At 40.2% G+C, this 17,577-nt stretch overlaps 1 pseudogene; it reads right to left on the bottom strand.

Annotated features, from left to right (window-relative positions):
* Positions 1-14,831: 14,831 nt before the first annotated feature.
* LOC106894634 overlaps positions 14,832-17,577 on the bottom strand; it is a 4,177-nt pseudogene continuing 1,431 nt past the window's right edge.

Genomic DNA, 17,577 nt, shown 5'->3' with positions numbered 1-17,577 from the left:
AATGGGCCAAGCAGCCTGTTCCCTGGGAATGCAGCTACACGCACTTCACCGTGTACTAGCTCTCACTCTCTGGATAAGGAAATACAGCAGAAACTAAATACAAAGAAAAAAATAGTCTATTAAGAAGAATACTGTTGGTAGGGTTACTACTTATTAGCCTTCAGTTGGAGAGTGTAATATTTTTAATAGCACAAGCTACTGGGAATGCTCTTTATGTTTGTCTATACATAAGCAGGGTAGCATCTTATAGATGGTCAGTAAATCTCAATCAAGCAATATGAAAAGAAACAACACATAGCATTGCTAAGCACTTAAAAAGGCCACACCTGCAGCTCATTAACTTTTTTCCTATGCCCTTACAGAAACTATACAATAATGTACACTAAAAACTTCCATATTCCTCTGGATTTCAAATATAAACAACTGAAAATTTCTTTTTTTCCTGCATCTTTTGATTTTTCTTTACATCAACTTGCCACTAGCCAAAGGAATAAAAAACCTCAATGTCCATTTAATTATAATTTAAAGGGAATCAGACTAAAAACATGTTTTGTAATGACTTCAGGTGACCAGACAAGCTTGCCAAACTCAGCTATGCCTGCTCCCTCTCTTACACAAAGTTCCTAGGGCCACTGAAGATAATAAATGGCATATTTATAGCCAGTTTTACATAGGCTAAACATATTGTTCAGAAAGTTCATAATCTGATCAAATCACAGCCAATTTTCACACAAGCAATCATGACAAATTTTCCAAGGAAGTTTTGCCTACCAAGTTACCGGCAGCAGGAATGTCCTGTATAAATAAAATGTTTTCTTTTCCATGATGCATTTTTTTCCCTTAATATGCATTTCCCCTACTCAGACTTGGTAAATGCTTTTTCACGGTGGTTACAGTGACGAAATTACAGTAAGGTAGTCAAGAAAGCCTTGACAGTAAGTCAAGAAAATTGAACTCAAAAGGTAAAAGTTTTGAAAGGCTATAAATTACTGAAACAGAGGAGGTTCAAATGAAGAAGCTTCAACACCCTTTACTGTAGAGGTTACTCCACTTCTGCTATAATGCTTTCTTGACTTTGATCTTTAAACCAATGACTCATGAAAATGATATCTTCAAATTTACAGGCCACCAGTAAATGGGTCTTTAAAAAAATGTTGTACAACAATAAAGCAGGAACCACAAGTACTTCTTAACCATTTGAACTGCCAACTAATTAATTACGATACTGAAACAAAGGCCCGTTTAAAAACCTTGCTCTCAAAAAAGAAAGAGGAGAAAAAGAGAGAGGGGAAAAAAAGAGGGGAAGAAAGGTCTTGTGAGCAAGCCAAACTGCATTTCAAGGAGAGACGTTCAAGAAAATGTATTATGTTTGCTCACACTTCTCCCCCACCCCATTCAGACGGAAAACAAAATAGGGCAGCTCTTCTTGCACCGACTGGTGCCCCTTAGCTGGAATCAGCTCCAGTTGTCAGGTTCCTGTCAGCCTGTAAAGCGCACCGACACTTCCCTTCTCCCACCCTTTTGTTCCTACTTAATATGTGCACTTTGCTCAGCAGCCTCTGCTGTTAAACAATTCATTTTTTCCTTGCCTCCTCTGCTTTAGGAGGAGGCTAAAATAGCAGGACTTAGTCACAAAATATAAAGCTCATTTCCTGTACCTTAGTGCCTCATTCTTTCACCTCCTTGTCCATAGGATTTGGCTACCAAATAGGTCTTAATCTGTAAACAAATGATTTGCTCTACAATTAAACCATTCAGTTCTTTTTTTTTTTTTTTTTTTTTTTTTCTTCTTCTTCTTTCTTTCTTTGGCTGCTTGGCTGCTGTCCAATGTGGAGGCTCACAGGTTCTTCTATTATTTAGTGCTGGTTAAAAGGCAATAAGCTCATTTGGAGTTTATAAAACTATAAGCTATCAACAAAAGCATTTAATGCTTCTCTGAAGCACTGCGGTTTTTGCCTGAAAAATTAATAATGTGTGGTTGCGTGTGTGTGTGTGTGTACACATACGTGTGGATGTGGGGGAGTGTCTTTTTATGTGCTGGTCTGGTTAAACACTCTGGATGTCTTTAAGTCAGTTACTGTAAGCTAAAAATACATGCATTTCACTGCAATTTTAATTGTCTGTGTACTTTTTTCCTCAACAACTGACAATCACAGGAACTGCAATTCACTGTGGCTCCAGAGCTGAACCTCAAAGACTTTGATGTTGTATAAGGAAAAAGAAAAAAAAAAAAAAAAGTCATGTTGCTGCAGCATTTCACAATGTTTGCAAATATTGTTTCCTTATAAAACGATGTTGTGAATCACAGGAGTCTACTACAGTAAGCAAAACCTTTAGAGAAATAAATAACATGTTAGGTTTCTCATCTCTGCAGTTAAAGAGTCACTCACGACCCAAGAGAAAACAAGATAACATCAAGGTCATTTTCCTTTATGTCTCTTTTTACATTTTCTTTCCTGGTGGAAAATAGATTCTCGGGGACTATGAACCGAAACACAGCATGTGCGTGTTCGCCTTCATTCAGATGTTTATACATACAACATGGGGCTAGCAGGCCACCACCTCAATATGGGATGATAAAGACAATGAAATATTTTTTAAAATGTGTCTATAAATAAGTGAATCATTGTAAATGAAAAGCTAAATTTAGAGCTGTTAATCTCATTTAGAAATGACAGGTACTTAGCAATATCAACTTCAGCAATATACTTTCAATGAAATTCTGCAAGCCTATTTAAAGTCTATTACGGCTGCTGACATCAATCTGCCAAGCTGCAGAGTGCTAAGCTCCACTAAAGATTTGCACCTATAAATTTAGCTACTGGTATATTTGAATTAAATACACCGTGTTTCTCCATATAGGCAGCTACAGACATAAGGCATTGAGGTGGACGGGCAATAAAGCAGAATTGTAACGGAGCCTCTGACACCAGTTTCGTCTGAACAAGGACTCAAGTTCAGACTCCCACTTGGGTTTAGATTCCAGTCCTCTCCAAAGAGTTTTAGTCTGGATTTCCACACTTTCCACTTAAAATGTCACTTCTTCCCCAATGAATACAACAGTAAAGGCCATATTCCTACAGCAACTGCTCACAGGAATATAAACACTACAGGAGAATCCCAAAAACTCAATTTATATAAAATATCTTAAAGGTACACCCATGTACTCATGTATATGCATGCACGCATACACAAGTATAGACACATGCAAAGGGACACACACATATTTTAATTAGCTGTACATATTAAGACTCAGCAAAGGCTAAATGAATCTCTGTCTCCCTACTCCCAGCCAAATGACGACTTCTGGAGCTGCAAATAATAGGTGGTAAGCAGACAGGTGGCAAGTAAGTGTATTTGTCCTGAAAAATTACTTAAAGATTAAAAAATAACAAATGTTGTGCTAGCCCTGTAGAAAATAAATGTTTCATATCCCAAACTGGCCTAGTTATCATAACCAAATTTGAACCTTAATTGCAAGTATTGTTCCTTTTTCAGATTTATCCATACGCAATGTATCTTCAATAATCACCAACCAGCTGACAAGGTTTTGTAAAAATTAAGCAGTAAGAGGCATTTTAAACCTATAATAAATATTTCAGTTTGAGGAAAAATGTAAATCTTGGAAGTAGTCTGAAAATAGTTGGCAACTTTTCCTCCCAGAGTAAATCTGAAGGCTCAAAAATAAATATTCAAAAGCATTAATTTGTTTCTAGATGTGTGCGTGCAAGTAAAACAGCAGCCATAATGTGGAAATTTGAGTCACATTTTGCAACTAATTGGAAGCAGATTAGAATTCTGCCTCAGGGGAACATTGTCAAACTAGAAGCTGGAGCAAATGAAGAAAGAGGTGAAAGCATCGTGAAGAGCTGACAGATTTACAGTGCTCAAGGCAATAAACGGGTACTAGATGAAAATGAATGTGCTTCACTGTACCGCATGCAGTTTTCAGTCATATCTCAGCAATAACAGCATACAGCCATGAACCTATTATTTTCAGAGAGATGGTGAAGGAAAGAGTAAGAAGGAACAAAACACTATTCAGGCGGTGTGCAAAAAGATATAAATCATACAGTGGCTCAAGTTGTTACGAGAATAATCAAATTGGTCATACTGGGCCCTGTTTTGTAACCTGGACTCATCTCAAGCAGGGGCTTACACAGACATAATGCAATGAACTACTTACTTGAGTTGAGAAAGGGCTGTAAGCCCTTGCTCACTGTGAGCAAGAGTCAAAGCATTAAGCTCTTAAGAGGAAATAAAAAAATAAAAAAATCACAGACTTTGTATTTTTAAAGCTAAGAAAGACACAGAACCCTGCAGACAGATAAATTGGAGGCAGGAGCGAAAAACCTTTTTCAGAGGGTGATTAGGAAAGGTTGGAGGGGAATATAAAAATGAAAATAAAGTGCAGAGGCTAATGTACCAATGCTGTAATGGAAACAGCTGCTAGCTTTCTCCTTCATCTGGTGCAGTAGCACAGGAAAGATTGTTAAAGGACCTCAACATGAAATGTAAATATAAACTATTAGCTAAAACTCAGTTGCTGTATTTATAAAACGGTAGCAGCTCTTTTCGGTGTATATGTATCTAAACACACATATATACTTCCCCCATATATATGAGTGTATATATATATATATATATATATATACACAATCCTGTCCTTAAACAGCAACTAGTAACACTACTACATGACACTGGACCTTACTACTGGCTGAGGTGGATGAGAATATGAATTTAGTTTTTCAGTAACACTGGGTGTGGAACAACCACCTTCATTGTTCTCAAACTGCAGCAGTATTTTTCCTTCAAATTCCACAACTCCGGTGCAATTCAACATACACTGCCTAACATTAAACCCAGGGCAAAAACTAACCAGCAAAACTTTATGTCAAGTATGTTCAAAATATATTCAGAAATACTGCAATATTAGATCCTTATTGTCAGTGCAAGCTAACTAAACAACTCCCTGGACATTTACTAAATCAGACTTAAAACTCCAAGCAGCAAAACAAAGTTCAACTGAGTAATGAGGTCCATTTCTAATTGTATTTGCTTCTAACTATTACCTTTTGTCGCAGAGATACAGATCTAGTTTCATTTCCCTCCTTCAAAAAGGAAGAATTGGCAAGAACATGAAACCCCAAAACATGCAACTACTGCCATTACTCCGCTGTTATAAGCCTATAATAAAGCACAGATTTGATAGTACTATCCATGTAGTGTGGCGAACCACACACAAATAAACAGTTCTCCGTGAAGAATGAAAACCCAAAGACCAAACCCTTCCAATTCAAACATTATTGTTGCTTTTAACATAAGCCATCCACAGAATCAGCCAAGGAGGTGACAGGAAATCCAAAAATAATTTGGTCTGGCCATATGCGCTCTGAGAAAGGAGATTACAAGTTGCTTTTCGCTCTTCTTACTGGTTGAGGGGAGCAGTGAAAACTGTAAAAGCTACGCGGATGTAACAGGCTCCTGTGGTACCACTCCTGCAACAGACGGATTTCTACCATCGCTGAAATTCGTCAATAAAGGTGGCATTTGAGTACTGTGAATTTATGTTGGGGCGGGGGGAGAGGGGGCGGGGTTGGTGGTGGACTTAGCAAAATCCCTGAAGTAATTCAATGGCTAATGCAAATGATTAATGTGTGCAAAATCAAACTGTCTAGTGCACACAGTTAAAGAGGCCAGATGTGCCTCAAAATTTCCTGGGAAACTGAGCCCAAACTTGGCACTTTCTTTTATCAGAATGAAGAAAGCGAGCTCTAGGAGTTTTTTAAAAGTGTGACCAATCGGAGCTGAGTCTTCTGTTGCTAATTGAAGCATGAAAAAAAGCCAGTTTCTGCGGGTAAACTACAAACATATACTTTTTCTATTCCACTGTCACATGATAAAAAACAGAATCAAGCTGACTGGTAGAAACTTGACTGGCAACCAAAGACCAAGCTATTATTTCAAACTGTTATGGGAAAGCAATAAAATTGCTACCAGGTCTCCTCATGTTACTCTTCAATAAAAAGAAGCCATGAGGGAAATAAGAGGAAAAGAAAACACATCAAAACCTCTAAAGTTCCTTTAAGTAAAAATACACTTCTGTGGCATAATGCCATCTGCTTCTTAGTTAACATGACAAGACAATTCAACAGCTAGAATGCCAGTGTTTTGAAAACACCAAGTAACCACAATCAATAGGTTTTAGTTTGCTCTTTTGACTGCAAAAGCTCCATTCAGGTGCCACTATTGGCATATGCTTCAAACATCCCCATGAGGACGTTTTTCTTATATTATTACTTGCTGGAGATTCTCAGGGGACAGAAACACCTCAGCCAAGCTGGTGCCCAGGAATAAGATTTAGGATAGGAAGACGCACAAACTGGGAGAAGAAGATGGGAGAAGGTAAGGGAACCAAAAGTTCAATATTTATTTTTTCTGAATGGTTGGACTCAATGATCTTAAAAGACTTTTCCAACCGAAACGATTCAATGATTTGTGAAGATCAGTAAATCAAAATGGTTGAGGAAGATTTATCATAAAGGACATACAATTCAACATAGCACATCTTCACTTCCAAATTACTGAAACAAAGAGTTTCAAGTTTTGTTCCCAACGGCTTTGATCTGAATAGCCTCAGTGTGTGTTACAGGTAGATGCCAGAAGAGTTGATCCCTTTGCTTTGAGACTTAGCAGTGTTTGCCAACTTACAGGAAAATCAGCAAAAGCAGACATGTTATAAACTTTTATCACTAAAATGCCGCTTTCTTACTTGCAGTGTTGGCTTAATATTTCAGAAAATTTAATCAACATTATAGCTACCCCAGAGCTGGAAAACCTATATATACGGTTATCAATCCTATCTCATCGCATGCAACTTACTCTACTCATTCTCTTAAGTTGATTAATCAAGTAGTCTTATATATAAACATATATATTATGTACGTGTCCATGTACATGCAACCAGGGGAATCAGGGGCATCGTGCCAGGGGCATCAACTACCTCTTCCCATCCCCTTGAATTTTCTCTCAGCTTCTTCCAAAAAGGAAGAGGGGAAATTACAAAGAACTCACTTGTCAGTCAAGTCACTCTGAATAGTTTTACAACCTTTCATTCAAATGTAAAGGCTTTGTTCCCATTGCCAAGACCATTTAGTCAGAATTAAAAGAGAAAATGCAATAGAGAGTGCTTACTGAAACCCTGGCTACAGCACAACCAAAAGTCATACTCTGATCTTCATATTTGCCCGAATGGCTACTCATAGCCTGAAGTATATTGTGGTTTTAATTCAAGAATGTAATCAGAATAAAGAAGAGAAATCTTGTGATTTAAAATATCATATTAAGAAAACCCTTTGAGTCCTGCTATGAACACTGGTAATTATCTTTATTAAAATTACCTCATTTCAAACATATTTTTAAGCAAATTAAAAAATGACAGCTTGCACTATTATTCACTTTGACAAAACACTGCACCACACAAGGGCTCCGTCGGTCAGAAACACGATGCAAAAAGAGAAAAAGAAAAAAAGTTCATCAAATTGAAAAGAAAAAAAGATAAAAAGATAAAAAAACTTTTCTAAATTTTAAAAAGCTATTTGCTTTTTCTAATTATGTCATCATCAGAAATTTTTCATTAAACACTGTTTCACTGTCTTTCACCTAACAAGGGGTGTTATGACAGATCAAAACTTTTTAAAAATATCAATATATTTTCTGTGATTATTATTAAGAAACAAAAATAACTCCTTGACATGTGAACACACTAAAACAAACACAAGTTTTTAGCAAAACTACGGCCAGCCCTTCAACTGAAGTCACTGCATCCACAGATCCACACATGTGACCCTATCTGTGGGCTCATGGAAGGACGTATTTCTGTTGTAAGAAAGAAAGAGCAATTAAGGAGTTAGATAATCTCTCCAGCCTTCCAGGAAACGCAGTGACATATCACCATATACATTAGAACATTATGTAAGTACAATATAAAGCTGGTACAGTACTAAGCATATTACGTAAAGAATAACCTGGTTGTTGGATCATCTGTACAAAACATCTCATCTCAGAGCAAGGCAGACTCTAAAACTTGGGTTACATTCAGCAATCCTAATTATATATCCCATGGAACAAATCTGGAACATGTAGCTGACGTGCCATTCAATAAGTGAGTACTATATCTGAGAAATACAGAACATGTGGTAACGACACAAAGCTGCCTAAGTAGCTATGGAAGTAATCTAACCTTTTTTCAAGGGTGGTGATGGAAAACCAAAATAGAAGTAAAGGTGGTGTTTCTAATAGCAGAAATGTTAGGATTTCTGAGACCATATTCCTCATGATGCTCGCAAAATCTGCTCGATACCACATGTACCAATAACGCCATGTAAGATGTGGAGAACGACAGATTTTTTTGCTCTTTTACTCTACATAAGTAAAAAGAATGCTTCCAAAAGAACATTGCATTCAAGGCCATGGATGTAGGGTCAAGGATACATATGCTGTCAAGATACTGCTGACAAACAGGGTATTTTGAAGGAAATTCTAATTTTAAGCACATTTGGCCTATGTCCCCCAACTCCATTTCCTTATACCCTCTCTTCAGCCAAGTCTTCTCATCTACTGTTTCACAGACTACATTTGTTGACCTTTAATCCCATGTGTGGTTCTGAGACACATGTGTAATCTTCGTGGGTTCAGAGGGGAGAAAAAGGTGCCAGAATACAATCTCATGCTCGTTATAACTTCCCATCTGACACCTTTTCAGGGATATCTCAGGCACCTGCTCTCCTACCTGTCCAATGGATTTCAACAAGTGGATGCTTGCATTCTAGCTGTCAACTGGAACAGTCTTGAGATGGCCTGTATAGTCAGCAGGGCATACACAACTGTTCTGAGATCCAGTGGTCTCCATGACCATAGAGACCATAGCAAATTTAGGAAGTACATACGAGGCACTGGGACTGCCATCCATCAGGCCAGCAGGTACAGAACATGCTGGTGGGATTCTGGACACGTGCAGCACAGCATCATGAGGGAGAAACAGAGGCAGATCAGCATAGCCCTGTACAATGCCAAATTTTTATAACAGGTACGGGATGTTCCACCTTGCACCTACTCTCAACAGCCTTTCATCTAAGGAAACAGGTTTTTTTCGCTGTTGTGGATTGCTGGGTTTTTGTGAATACATCTGTTTCACAAGACAAGCACAGGACAAGGCCTGCTTTCACTGAAGGAACAGCATTTAGCCTACTTTTACAAATGCAAATCGCATGGATAACAGAGCAAATAAAGGGGAACCTGCATTCAACATGCAAAGGATGAGTCCAATTAACAGAGGGCAGGCCACAGTATCTCCCACAAACAGCAGTAGGACAGAGCCTTCAGATGACACCTTTCAAAAACTAGATTATTCATTTCTTACCAGAAAAAAAAAAAAAAAAAATTATCAAGAGTTTTAGTGTGCAAGGAAAACTGCACGTTTCAGATTTATGATTTACGTTGTTGTCGATAAAATAGCTTTCCAATTATCAAGGGCCTGGTAGGAGAAGCTGGAATGCATTATGTGTTAATGATCACAACCAGGGGTCCAAGCTTTACTCTTTTGTCAGAGCTGCAGCAGATCCTCCCCGCAGCTTCACCATTAACATGTCTGTTTCCTGTCAGACCACTCAGAGATAATGTCATTTATCTCAGGGCGGCACAAGACCAGTCATTAGCTTCAGTAAAAGACCTCAAACAAAGGCCGGATGGCGTTTTATCCAGGGTTGGTAGGCTGCAGCCAAGAATCTCATTGCCTAACAGTGCAGAACTTAAGATATCTCTAAAAAGCGTAATTTTCCCCCTATCAACGATTCTAGAACACTTCTCTGAAGAGCAGGAAAGTCTGCATGGAAAATTTTAGTCAGTGGTTTTATCATGTGCAATTAGGTGACTGATAAGACCTTGCTAAAGTTATCCTTTGAGAAGCATTTTTTTTTTTCCCTTTCCTTTAACCTAGTCGGGAAAAACTGACAGAATAATTCAGGTTCTACCTAAATAATAAGACCTTTGAAGAACTGACCCTTATTGTGTTTGCCTGCAGGAGGTGATTCACTATTATAAATTCTTCAATGACTGAGCTTCTGGAAATCTCTTTAAATGAAAGTGGAACTGGTTAACTGTATGTACGAACATGTGTTTTCACAGTCTCTCCTGTATTATTGCATTTCAGAAAGCTTCTATAAAGTGCCAGGTGAACTTTTTAAAATAATGATAATAATAATAAAAAAAGAGTCGAAAAAATATGAGCAAATCTCAGCTATTCAATTCCTGGTTTTATGCTGAAAACTAGAAACAGATGGTACTTTCCATGTACTTGAATCTGGTTATTGAACACCTCTATGGTTACGGGAGATTTTGCTTAGCACTTTTAACATACATTTCATTTATTGGACTATAAAATGCTACTTTAGAAAAACAAGTCTTTATATAGCTATAATTAAAACAGTCTTGCAGGAAAGCCCTTTAACATGGAGAACATGGTTAACCTCATGACATCTGGACAATCAATCCTTTCCTTTTTACTGGGTATTTATGAAGTTATTAAAATTGTAAAATTACCAATGCCCAAAGTGAAATATTTTTCCAGTAGTTCCGAGTAAGGTTATCAGCTCCCCTTACTTTATTTTATAAATGTTCTAGACCAGCCCCCATTGTGCTACGCTCACTCTTGCTTTGCACAGGAATTCAATAGCGGGTCTGGCCATACATATTGGCAGAGGTCAGCAGGTTCACACGGAAAGCTTTCCTCGGCCAAAGGGCAACACCTCTTCACCCAGCTCAAAAAGCACCGTCACACTACTAGACAGCACTACAGAACTTTAAGAACCTTGAGCTGTGCTTATTGTTAGACACCCATAGTTATCAATGTTTTTAACAGCTAAATCCCTTATGTAGCTTTCAAAACAGTTTGCTGTCAAACAACAATAGACTTTGTTCTTTAATTACAGCAAGTGACCTCCCTGCCCTTTTATTTCACAGTGAATAAACTACACCCAAGGCCGGCAAGAGAAGTACATGAAAAGCATATCTCCATAACATCATTAATCAAAGAATGTACATGATTTACATCAATAGGTAAAATGCACACAGAGTTTCCTGATGGAGTGTAAAACACCCTCAATCTCGCTATTAAAAAAAAAAAAAAAGTGAAGATAAAATAAACAATAGCAGCCAACACGTTAATTTGCTGAAGACAACTTTCAGATGTGAAATGCAGTCTTAATGAGAAGCAATAGGCTAACACCATAGAAAAATTCAACCCTGGAGTAGCGCTGGGCTGATTCATTTAGAAACTGCAACTAGACACCTCTGATTATAGCTTTGTATCTTCTGTATTATTTTCACGTAAGCATACTGATTTTCACATGCCAAATACAATTTTCCCATATCTCAGAGTAAATTGTGACTGTTTGAATCCCAAAATCTCCCTGCCACACACACAAAGCAAATTATTGTAGGTACTCTGAACACTTTTCAGTGAAACAGCTGTGAAAAACACAAAAAGCTTTGCTAAAACAGATGAAGAGTTCATGCTGACAAACAGTCAGTAACTGTGCTAAAAACGGTATGGATGAGAAATGGAAAATGGAGACAGGTTTTAACACCAAAAATCTGAGGAGTGGTTCGCCTACCTGTCAAAGCTACTTATTCAGACATGTCACTGGTGGCTTAACCACAAAATGGGCTGCACGAATATAGCTCAAACATCTTAGAATTACAGCATACTTTGACTTTATCCACATATTAGGGGAGTGGCGACTTTTACAACATACTTGCGGTTTCTGCATAAAAGAGCCAGCAGAACACAGTCATTGATTTAATTAGGCTTCATAAGATCCAATTTATCATGTTTTACATGACTTTCTGCAGCAAGAAAACAGAATAAATAGACCAAAAATAGACATTGAATCATGCTGTGAAAGCTAAACAGTGACTACAACTCCTGGGAATCTGCTCCAAGCTTTTCACAAATAGTAAACAAATGCAATATTATATTCTACTCCACACACAAAAACCTGTAGATTTTGAATCAGCAGGCATGAACTCATATGTATCTAAGAGGAAGCATCCAAATCCATGAGACACGTCTTTCACAACGTTAAGATAACTGGGAAATTATTTTAACATGCAGGCTTGAAAATTATTTATCTGTCTACAGACACAAGGTGCTTTGTGCAAGTACAGCATATATGTTCTAGTGTATAAACAGCCAGAGCAAGAACACTTAAGGCATGTAAAACCCTTAAAAAAATATCTTACTAATGATTATTAATTATATAGGGAAAAAAGCCAGCAGAACAAACATAAACCACTTAAATTTCACTAATAGTGCCACAGGCTGGGCTTAGGGCTGCAACCATTGTCAGCAAGGAGCTTTCCTATTATTGTCTGTCTAGAAGGGGACATTCTTTGGGCAGAGAATCACTCGCGGACGTTATTTAAGGCAGCAAGCAAGCACAGACAATGGCCAAGGCTGGGCGACTGTGATGTGCGAAGCCCCTATTACAGCCAGTGTGTGCCCACAGCAGCGGCTGTGACTGGAAATGCAAGCTCCAGACCTCCTCCTGGAGCAACAGCTACAAACACAAAAGTGTACCAGGGGCTCCGAAACCCCTCCACGTCCCTACGTGTCTGCTCCGAATTTGCACGCCACCCAATTTACACTGCACGTTAAGAGACGACTTGCACGTATACGGGTTCTTCATACAATTTCCTGTGTGACTAGAGAGTGAAAAGAACACAAAAACGGGAGAAACCACACCACCCTCTAATCTCTGTTGCCATGACAGCAGCCTTTGAGATACTGAAATGTTCAGATTGCCAGCTAAACAAAATTGTTGAATGTGAACATTTGGCTGAGAGATTAAAAGGCTAAGGGGGTTGCAAAAGGGCAGTACCTCCCACATTCCAGGCAGCCACTGAATCCAATCAAATGGCTCTGACTCTTTAACCACAGCCATTGTGAAGACCGGATTAGGGCAATTTATCTAGATAGTTAAAACAGATTAGAGAACTGCAATTTGAAGACTATTGGCAACAGAAGTAAATGCCTACTGTACTAAGTTAATAAAGAGACCGTGAGATTTTAGAACACCTTTCCGCCACGAACAGAGCTTTCATAAATCAAAGCGCAAACATATACACATGAATTACAGCAATCTGTTTTTCTCATCTGCATTTAGAAAAGGTCACAAGGCTCATTCAAATTCATCCGTAGATAGGCTATCTTAAAAGCAATAATATGCACACAATATGGGATTTAATTTGTTCCTTGCCTTGAACAGAAGCCCTTGAAATTATCTTCCAATTTTAACAAATATCTGATGTCACGAACACCCAAATCTAATCCTCCAGTCGACGAATATTATAAAAACTTCAACATGACCGAAATACAAAAAAAGCCCGTAGCGGGTTGTAAAAAGACGTAACTTTTCCCTCAGACCCTCAGCCCTCCCAGACACTTGCAGACCATACAGTTAACACCGACCTGAAAGTTTTCCCATTGCTGAACATTCACTCAGGGAAGTTGTAAAAGCAGGTAATTTAAGACCAACAGCTGACAATAAAGTCACAATCTAACACCCTGAGATTGTTCATTTGTGGGGGGTGTTGGTTTGCTTTATTTTTCAGGCAGACCCGGTTATCTTTGTTTAACAACCTGTAGAATTCATCGGGCTCGTAATCCTGGGCCAACACTTGCCCCCGGGTCCCCCAGAAGACTCCTGCTGCCTTACGGACAGAACAATTCCCGCCGACACCAGAACCTCCTTCAACCAGCAGTTAACAAAAGCCAAGCTCTCCCTCCACCCTTCCCGATGAATAGAGCCGTGGCCATGTATTATTCTTAGAGAAAGCATCCTTCGTAAGGTAACGTAACAGAAAGGAAGAAAAAAACCACACACCCCCATCTGATTTCTTTCGTACATTTCAACCACTCAACAAGCGAGCAGTTTCGCATCCAGGAGCCAGCGGGGCTCAGACAGGAAAGCTCCCCCAGACAGGAGACAAACTGCTCCCCTCTGTTCCGAAAGCTCTTTTGCCGACAGGCGTATCCCAGCACAAGGTGCATTCCCCTCCTCCCAGCCTCCTCCTTCCAGGAGGACGAGAGGCACCGCCTGGCTGCTGGCTCCTTCCTCCCCGTCCTCCACACCAGCTTCTGGGGCCTCTGGGCTGCTGTACCACAGGAGCACCCAGGACGACAAAGCACCCCGCATCTCCACGAAGAAGCCCAACGGTGGAGCCTGGGTCTCTCCCGATGCCTCCCCTTTCCCCCCAGGCACCATCTCAACTCCGGACAGGGGGTCAAGGGAGAAGGGAGAGGGGTCCCTTTGGACTTTGGGAGAGGAATGGCCAGGAATGCCCGCCGGTGAGGTGGAGAGGTGTCAGCAGATACAAGACCTGCTGCTCCTGGAGCCTGAGCTGCAACACCCCCCTAGGCAAACACACCGACCTCCAGCCTGAAAACACGTGCCATCCCACTGGTACCAACACTGCTGCTCTCTGCTAAAACCAGGGACAGCTCAGTCAGGGTCATCTCAGGGTTTCTCCTTCTGGGCGAGTGCGATCAAAAGGAACTGACTAAACAGAGAAATGTTCTCCAGGTCTGAGGACAGGGAGTGGAAATCATAAGAAAGAGCAGCACACTCAAAACATGGTGTCCTCTGGCTAGGGAAGAGGTCTTGGGGTTGTTGGGGTTTCTTTTTTTAAGAGAGAGGAAGAACAGATGCACATCACAAATACACAGCAGAGAGAAGGACACAGGAGCCGAACACACAGTTGTGGAACATTTATTATAGACACAAGGAGACACAGAAGAGAAGAGGCGGAGAGGAGCTTTGTCCTACCTTTTCTGTTTTCAATTTCTTGATTCGCCTGTGGCTCTCCTCCTCCTCCTCTTCCTTCTTTACCAAAATAGAGTTCCCCATTAACCCTGAATCCGGGGTACTTTTGCTCACCTCCCCCACAGCAGAGGAGGCACAGTGGAAGGGGCTGCTGCTTCCACCGCCACCTCCCTTGGCCCCGAAGCCATAGAGGTGCCCAGGGGGAGCTTGGCTGCTGCCACCCCCACTGCCGTTGGGGTGGCCCTGCTGTAGGTCATGCTGCTTGTCCTTCCTGGATTTTCCCGCATCCTTATCCCGCTTGGAGCCTCTGCTGCCTGGGGCTTTACCTGGTTTCTCCTCTTTGTTTTTCCCACAAGAGGCAATGGTGGTGGTGTTGCTGGTGGTGTTATTATTGCCGTTTGGGTTACTGCTCACGCTTTGACCCAGTGCTGAATTCATGCCAGTTGCCTCTCCAGGGCGCCCTTGGACTTCCTGCCTCTTGCCAGCACTGCTGATCTCAGGAATCCCATACAAGGCAGCAGAAGGCAGAGATTTATTAGCATCCTTAGAAGTTTTACTCCTTTTCACTTTTGATTTGCTAGTCTCTTTGTGAGAGGAATTCCCCTGGGGAGCAGAGGGCTGAACAGAAGCAAATTTTAGGCCATCAGCTAAGGCTGAGGTAGCATTAGCCCCACTGGAAGCCAGACCCCCGCAATCCTTAGAGCTGGTGTTGCTGCTGCTGGTGGTGGTATTAGTAGAATTATTCATCTCAAATTTCTGTCTGTCCTTCTCCAAATCGGCGTCCAAATCGATTATTAAATTCCCAACCCCGATTTCCCAATCATCGCCACTGTCGTAAGTGTCAACCGCGTTTGGATCCACACCTTTTTCTGCAGTGGAAGTGTTCAATGACATCCTGAAGATGAGATCTCTAGAGTAAAAATCCGATGAACTTTCCTTTGGAGATGCGGGGACATTCGTTTATCTCCGTTGGGCTCTCTTAAGTTCAACTCTTCTCGTCTTCCTCCCCCAGGTGCGTCTAGGTTCACAACCCGCAGTCCACGTCCACCTTGTCCTGTAAGGAGGGGAAAAAGTTGAATATTTCTTGTCTGGGTGTTACCAGAATATAATACGACTAATAAAAGGGGGGCAAGGCAGGGGGAGCGAAATCATACACCATTGCCATGTTTTTTTCTTAAGTTTGTTAAACTGGAGGCAGTGGCCGTGATGCTTTTATAGTGAGCATCTTTAATCTAGTTGTATACCAATATACAGTCGCTCTTAAAAAGTCGTGTCCACAAAAAAGGGAAAAAAAAAAAAAAACCAGAAAGGAAAAAAATCAACTACATGATTTAAATCCACAAAGCTCAGGAAATACAGTCTTAGAAGTGGTGCCTAGCTGTTGGAGCACATGTTGTAATCTAACCCCTTGGACCACCACCTAGGCACGAAAGGGAGAAAAGGAAGGACACAGATTCACTCTTCACTGCATTCCATGGATTTTGTGGCTTTAAACCAGACCCTTGAAGTTTTGTGACTCTCCTATATTATCTTCTACCCCCCTTCTACTTAATCTCTTGGGGGGGGGGACTGGGGGGAGGGAGGGCTAAGGGAAGTGGGAAACCTAATTTTCCATGCCACAGTACAGCTTCTGTTAAAAACCAACAACCTATAAACACAAATGTCTACTGGAAAATATTAAACTCCATAGGTTAAAAAAAAACACAAAAAAGAAAAGAAATAAAAAGATCTTCTTTCTTAAAAAAATATTCTCAAGATAACAGTTCTAAAAGCAGTTCTAATGTACTCCTAGGTCACACAATTGTTAGGTCTGTTAAATATAGTATTACTGACTGTACAGGAAACTGATTAAGACATACACTTTAAGTGATCTGCACCAAGGTGGCCTCAGTGACCGCAAATGAGTGTGTGTTTGACAAAGCTTAGTTAAAACGATTTTTAAAGGGATCTCTCCCTTTTACAGTCGACTGTCGAAATATTTATACATATATAGGCATAGTGCTTACCTTTAATCCTTTATCATTTTTAATTAAACCAGCAAATCAAAATGCTGTTCCCACTCGTCTCAGCAACAACTCTGTGCCTCATTTTACTTAAAGAGCAAGTGATCAAGAAGTAGAAAGCAAGTATCATCTCAGCCAGTATAATTCGGTCAATAACATATCTCCCCCTACTTTGGCACACGGATCAGAAGTCCTTTTTTTTGTTTGTTTAGGTTTTTTTCCTCCTTGCTTAAAGAAAAAAAAAATAGTAAGAAAAAAAAATGCTGATCCTCACAACTTTACCAGCTGGTAGGTAATATTTCACATTCAGAAGTGAAGCATCAAGGACCAGATTTTTGTTTGCTTTTCCTGAATGAGCACCGAGAGGTAATAATCATCACAGTTAATTTAAAAAAAAAAAAAAAAAAAAAAAAATGTTTCCCCAACTTCACACTCCGTCTTCAGCCCCGGACCTGGGAGCCGTCCTGATCAGTAAGTAATGATCCCATGAAACAAACCTACAGGCGCCCGGGTGTTACAAGACAGAATGTGCTAACATCGGGATAAATTAGTGAAAGGGAGGAAGGAAAAAAAGAAGAAGAAAGGACTGAAAATCTGGGCTGGATTCCGCCTGTTAGTTGGGAAGTGGCATTTTTTTCGCCCGTCCTGACAGATCTGATTTCTTTAAGTAACTTGAGGGGAAACGGGGGGGG

This window comes from Calidris pugnax, unplaced genomic scaffold (genome assembly GCF_001431845.1).
Source record: "Calidris pugnax isolate Ruff unplaced genomic scaffold, ASM143184v1 scaffold209, whole genome shotgun sequence".
NCBI classification, from domain to species: Eukaryota; Metazoa; Chordata; class Aves; order Charadriiformes; family Scolopacidae; genus Calidris; species Calidris pugnax.
The sequence above is the reverse complement of the archived record's forward strand: the minus strand, read 5'-3'. Positions and strand labels throughout refer to the sequence as shown.